We start from the raw sequence: 6,000 nt of genomic DNA on the forward strand, positions 1-6,000 counted from the left end.
AAGCCAGAGTGCAGCTGGAATGTGTAGCCAGCATGGGCACATGGGCAGTGGCACACAACAATGGAAGCTGCTGAGTGTGCTTGCCAACCTGGACAATCAGGAAAGGGCATTTCAAAAATTCACAGGGCTTTAAAGGAGGGGTGGAAGGCCTTGCAGTCTACATAACCCCTGAGAACTGGAGTTCACAACTGTGACCAGAGCAGTCAGTGTCAGGTATTGTGAGACAGCTGCTGGAGGACTGTTAGGGTTGACAGAGGTAACACAGTGTCTATACATGTGCTGTGTCAACCTCATTACACTAACCCTGGCTCCGTGCTGCTTGGAGATGTGGTGTTACTACATTGGCATAACAAGGCGCTTACATCAGGGGGGAGAGAAATTTAAAGTGTAGACACATGCACAGTTAGTTTGACTCAAAGCAGATTATGTTAACCTAACTTTGTAGTGTTGACCAGGCCTCAGGCTCAGCAATGAATACATGGTTAGATTAACGTGAGCAAATCACAAGAGATAAACACTTCTGGGAGGAAAGAAGATCTATCATGAGCTACCTAAGAGAAAAGAAAAGGAGTACTTGTGGCACCTTAGAGACTAACAAACTTATTTGAGAGTTAGTCTCTAAGGTGCCACAAGTACTCCTTTTCTTTTTGCTAATACAAACTAACACGGCTGCTTCTCTGAAACCTACCTAAGAGAAGACATTCTGTCTCTGAGGATGGGTTGTATGTGGGATGAGATGGGGACAAGAGATCCAGCCAAGACAGGTCACTGGGGAAGCCAACCGAGTGGCAGACAGCATGCCCTTTTTACCTGGAATAACTAAATTTCTGCATAGGCCAGACCTGGTTGTAGTATAGGGCTGGGCTACTGTCCTTTCAAACTGGGGCTGCTATAGGTTTGCATGACAAAAGACAAAATCCACTGACTAACAGTTACACTGACCTGACAGTCCACCAGCCCTTTATATTTCACCAAAGTCTTCGGTCAATCAATTTCCTCCCCCACATCAACAAAAACTCCAAAGAAAACTTTAAGAAGTTTAGGAGGAAGGCAGCAGGCTGAGGAACTAGCTCAACATGTTCTGTTTCAAAGACAATTATATTACCCAGTAGTTGTGTTATTTGACCGGGCTTCTGTTTAAAGCCTGGGCTCCCCATAGATAGACATCAGACTGTAATGAACAGCAAGGAGTCTTCTTCCAGGGCTGATCAATCATCACGATCAAAAAGTTTAATCAGATTAGAAGGAAAAGCCTGTACTTTTAAACTTTTAACTCCCAACCTAGTTTTATTCAACCTCATTAGTCCAAAGAGCTCAGATTTGCAAAAGTAAACATCTCCCCATGTGTAATCTGAGGAGAAATGGCTGTTGCTTCACTTACTTTGGAATGTTAATGTATTTGTTGCTGTTTCACGACCTGTTAGTAGGTTACATTGGTCACATTCTTCTTCACTCAGAATACAAAATGACATTTCTTTCTCTCATAAGCCATTTGGATGGATGAACTGGCCATCAAGAAGTGGTGATTAACTACATCTCTCTCTCTCCCAAGCTCCTGGAAATCTGGATTGTTGCCCACTCAGCCCCATCACTTGCAGATGTCCCCAAGATGCTAAGACATTTCATATTTTGCCACAACCTGGGATGGAATCTTCCACTGACTTAAGTAGAAATGATCCTAAATCCAAGAAAACTCTGTGGAAATTTAATGGCTACACACGCCCATTAAATGATGGAGTTTGTAGACCCACCAGTGTTAAATGTGGGCCAGTGACTTACCCACATCTTTTCTGTAGTAATTTTTGATGACAGAATAGACTCCTCTTACAACTATCAAGACCACACTTCTGAGTTTGTAGATCTACTGGGTGGGACCATTTTTGTGTTTTAAATTGGAATGGCAGCATATAAGAAGTTTTATTTAGTCCAGTTTTGTAGTCAATTGCGTAGGGCCTTAAAGTGTAATCTTCTTGAGGCAGGGTTCTTGGCACCTTATTACTTTGTAGTTCAGTGCTATATAATCAATATAACAAATACCAATAATTATCTTTACAACTCCCAGACTCTGCTTGCTACTCAGCCTCTGGGGTCTTGTTCTGAACTTGCCAATTTTCTTCCTGTACTAACGTGTATTAGTATATAGCTAACAGTTCATCAATGACTGTTTTCACTTCAGACTTAATACCTCTCTGAAAGGAGGATATTCTCCCTTGAAAACAAAGGCCTGTAATATGCCCAGCCACTGGCCATCCTGGTTGATTTACAGACCCATGTTCATCTAGATGGCAGTTAAAGAAAGAACATTTAATGTCATAAGGAAGAAAGAGTAGAAAGTAGTCATGGAGCTGGCTGTGTTTCATGTAACTGTGTGTCTCTGTTCTCTCTCTTCATCATCACATTTCTATCAGCTATTTTCAGTTGGCTTCCTTTTTATAGCCTTTCCCATAAGCTTCACTATAACTCTGTCTGACCAGTAATTTCTTCTTCTCCATTATCTGTTGGCAAGAATCCACCAAGATCCTCTTGCTCTAAATCTCCTCTATTCCAAATCATTTTATACTCCTGGAAATCTTCAAATCCACTTTGCCCTTTGATCACTTAACCCAGTGGTGTATAGGCTCCTGAAGATCCTGAGGTTAAGTGGGCTAAAAGGCAGATGACCATTATGATCATTTAGCTGGACCTCCAGCATAACACAGGCCATTGAATTTCACCCAGTACTTCCTGCATAAATCCCAGTGATTGTATTAGCAGGTAGCTTTTAGAAAGCCAGTCAGCCTGGGTTCAGTTCCCAGAGCTAGCACACCTTCCTTGTGTGACCTTAAGCCTGTCTGTGCCTTAGTACCTCATGTGTGAAATGAAGAGACGCCTTCCTTTCTCACACCCTGTCTGTCTGATTGCCAGGGACTGTCTCTCACTCTGGGTCTGTAACTCACACAGCACAATGGGCTCCTGATCATGGCTCGGGTCTCGAGATGCTACCGTAATACACATAAACAAGGGTCATAACCATATACCAGCCCTTAGCTGCTGGTGAGTCACAAAGAGATTCCGGTGACAACGGTCCTGGGCCTGTTTCCCTCGGCATGGTAACTTCACCCAGGGGGCATGGCTGCCTCCTAATGCCAGCCCTGTCAACCTGAAGAAACATCGTCCATCGCTCAGAGGGGCAGCCCTGTTAGTCTGTAGCCACAAAAACAAAGGAGGAGGCTGATGGCACCTTAAAGGCTAACAGATTTATTTGGGCATAAGCTTTCCTAGGTAAAACCCCCCACTTCTTCTCCATGCATCTGAAGAAGTGGGTTTTTTACCCAGGGGAATCTTATTCCCAAATAAATCTGTTAATAAATTAGCGTGTAATTCGTGGTGCCACGACAGCCTTGCCTCCCCCTCGTGTCTGGGGAGCATCCTTCTCACCTCCTTTGTATTCCCCCCACCGTAGTCCCCTCCCAGCCCCAGGCTCTTTGCCCCTCACCGAGCTCCCCAGTGAAATCTCCTTGGCTCGGACTCCCTCCCAGTGCGCTGGGCTGGGGGGCAGCGCCAATGTGGGAAGAGCCTGGTTCCGCTCCCGAAGTGTCCGGCGCAGGGGCTGGCTGAGAGGAGGCGTGGGGGGCAGGAGTGCAGCTCAGGGGTTGGGAAGGAGGTGACTGGGGAAGCGAGAGGTCCAGGCCCACACGCGGCCCTTCTCAGGGCACCCCCGGCTGGAGCAAGCGGCCGAGCTTTAATATGCAGGCCCAGCCGGGGGTAAAGCGAGCGTGGCTGGCGACTCGAGGCGGGTATTTCCATTGCAAATGGCTGGTGATAACCCCCCGGAGTCAGCCCGGCGCGAAATGCTAATCCCGCCGCGAAAGAGGAGTGGGGGGAGAGCCAGAGACTCCAGCCCGCCCCGGCGCCCCCCGAAGGGAGAGCGGCCCCCAGCCACCGGCGCTGCTGCCAAGAAAAGGGAAGGAGACAACCGGAGCCCGGCCCCTGGAGCTGCGCTCTGCCCTGCGGCCCGGGGGGCGCATCGCCCAGCTGGGGCCGGGCCCCTTCCACGCGCCCAGCCTGGCCCGGAGCAATACTGGGGGGGGGGGGGGGCTGTGATCCGCACGCAGCGGTAACCAGAGGGGCGCACGCCGAGCCCGCGGGGGTCCCGGGGAGGCCCGGGCACGCTGCCCTGCGAGCGCCAGCCGCCGGCTCCTCTCCCGGGACTCTGGGGTGCTGCTCCCCGCAGACCCATTCCCTTGGCACCGGCGGCCGGGGGCCCGAGGCCAGTGTGGGAGCCGGGCCGCAGCCTGGGGCAGCACCCGCCTCTCCCGGGAAACCCCGAGCGGGAGCGGAGCTGCGGGAACATGGACGGAGGGATTAGCCGGGGGCGGGGCTGCGTTTACACTCCCGAGCGGGACTCGGGCTGCTGCCTCCCTGAGCCGGGGGCGCGGCCAGGTGTGAGCGCAAAGCCCCCGGCCTCCCCCCGCCCCCCGGGCACCTGACCTCGCTCACATCCCCCGCTTGCCTCCTCATTAGCGCTTAGGAAATGGATCCTGGCCCGAGGCGGGACCCACTTATTTGGGTGTAAAGCCGGGAGTCGTGCCAGGGTCCGGGCGAGGAGGGTCCGGCTCCCGAGCGAACCCCCGTAGGGAGGGCGGTGGGAGCAGAGAGGCTGCACGGTTAGGGAGAGAGTTCAGTCTCCGTGGCCCCCTGAGTCCTTGATTTCTCTGCTGGGGAGGCCGCCAGAGAGGCCAGTTGGCTGTGAAGGGGGTTGTTGAGAGAGCTGTGGAAATGCATCCACTGATACAATTCACAGAAGCCACTGAGCAGCCGTAACAGGGGACCTGTGCTTGTTTGCTGTTTGTCCTCGGGCTCCATGAATGCAGGGCAGAAGACCCTCGCGGTTGTAAAAGGTTGTACAGGGAGCCCCAGAGCTGTGCACTCTAGGGGCCCAGTTGGGGAGCTTGGGGTCTAAAGTCAGAGGCGTAATTATCCCATTTCAAGCTCTCAGCTGATTTAGGTGCCTGCACAGAGACTTAGGTGCTTAGTGCTAGGCGCCCACGTTTGGAAATTAGGCCTGGCTTGTAATGTTAGCGTTTGTCAATGTTAGACAACTAGCAGCTACTTATCAGTCAGACAAAGGAACGCTGAAACACTTTTAGAGCACGGACTGGGGAATTTTGTAGACAACAGCTCTCTAAGCAAAACAGCAGATGAACTGTCAGGCTATGCTACATTTAAAGTGCCCTTCTCCAATATTGTTTAGACGAGTCACCATTTCTGGATACAGCCAGAAACAGGAAAATAGCTGAATCTTTCTTGATCTGATTTAGAAGCTTTTCGAGAGACAGTCTGATTCCAGTTCAGAATGGTGCAGCCATAGCTCTTCCCTGATCTATTAGCAGCCAGGCAGTTCATTCTCTGACCAGTGCCTCACAAAGGGCCAAAGAAGTGGCATTTCACACAGAGCCCCAGGATCCTGCAAGCATTTCCTCCTTGTCCAAGTAGACTGGTGGCCATGAATTCATGTCTAATGAAGCTCTAAGTGAGCTACAAAGAGGATTGCTCCCTCCTGTTAGAATTAAATACAATATTCCACCCCCCATCCATATTCCACTCTCTTCAAGTCAATGCTCATCTGCTTTGGGGATTTTAAAAGACTGCTGCTGCTATTTTAAGGTTGCACTCAATTTTGTCACATTTACCATATAAGCACAAGTTGGAATATTTCTATACAATTGTTTTGCCGCCTTCTTCATTCTTGCAACTCTTATTTTTTCTGGTTAATGGAGGGGTTAAGTGTCTCTGAATCACTCCTTTTATACTTATTGTTCAACAAACCCCAACACCTCAAAATGTATGCTGGGGCTGCTTTATTGGTATTCCACTAATGTACAGCTTCCCATGCTGCAGCCGAGGAGAATCAGAACTCCCTAGTAAACTAGGAAACATTGGGTCAATTACAGCCTCAGTTAGAGAAATTAAAGCCCACCCACATTGGAAGAAACACCAGTTCTAACAGTGATTCCCAAC

This window comes from Caretta caretta, chromosome 6, assembly GCF_965140235.1.
Source record: "Caretta caretta isolate rCarCar2 chromosome 6, rCarCar1.hap1, whole genome shotgun sequence".
In the NCBI taxonomy this organism is placed as follows: Eukaryota; Metazoa; Chordata; order Testudines; family Cheloniidae; genus Caretta; species Caretta caretta.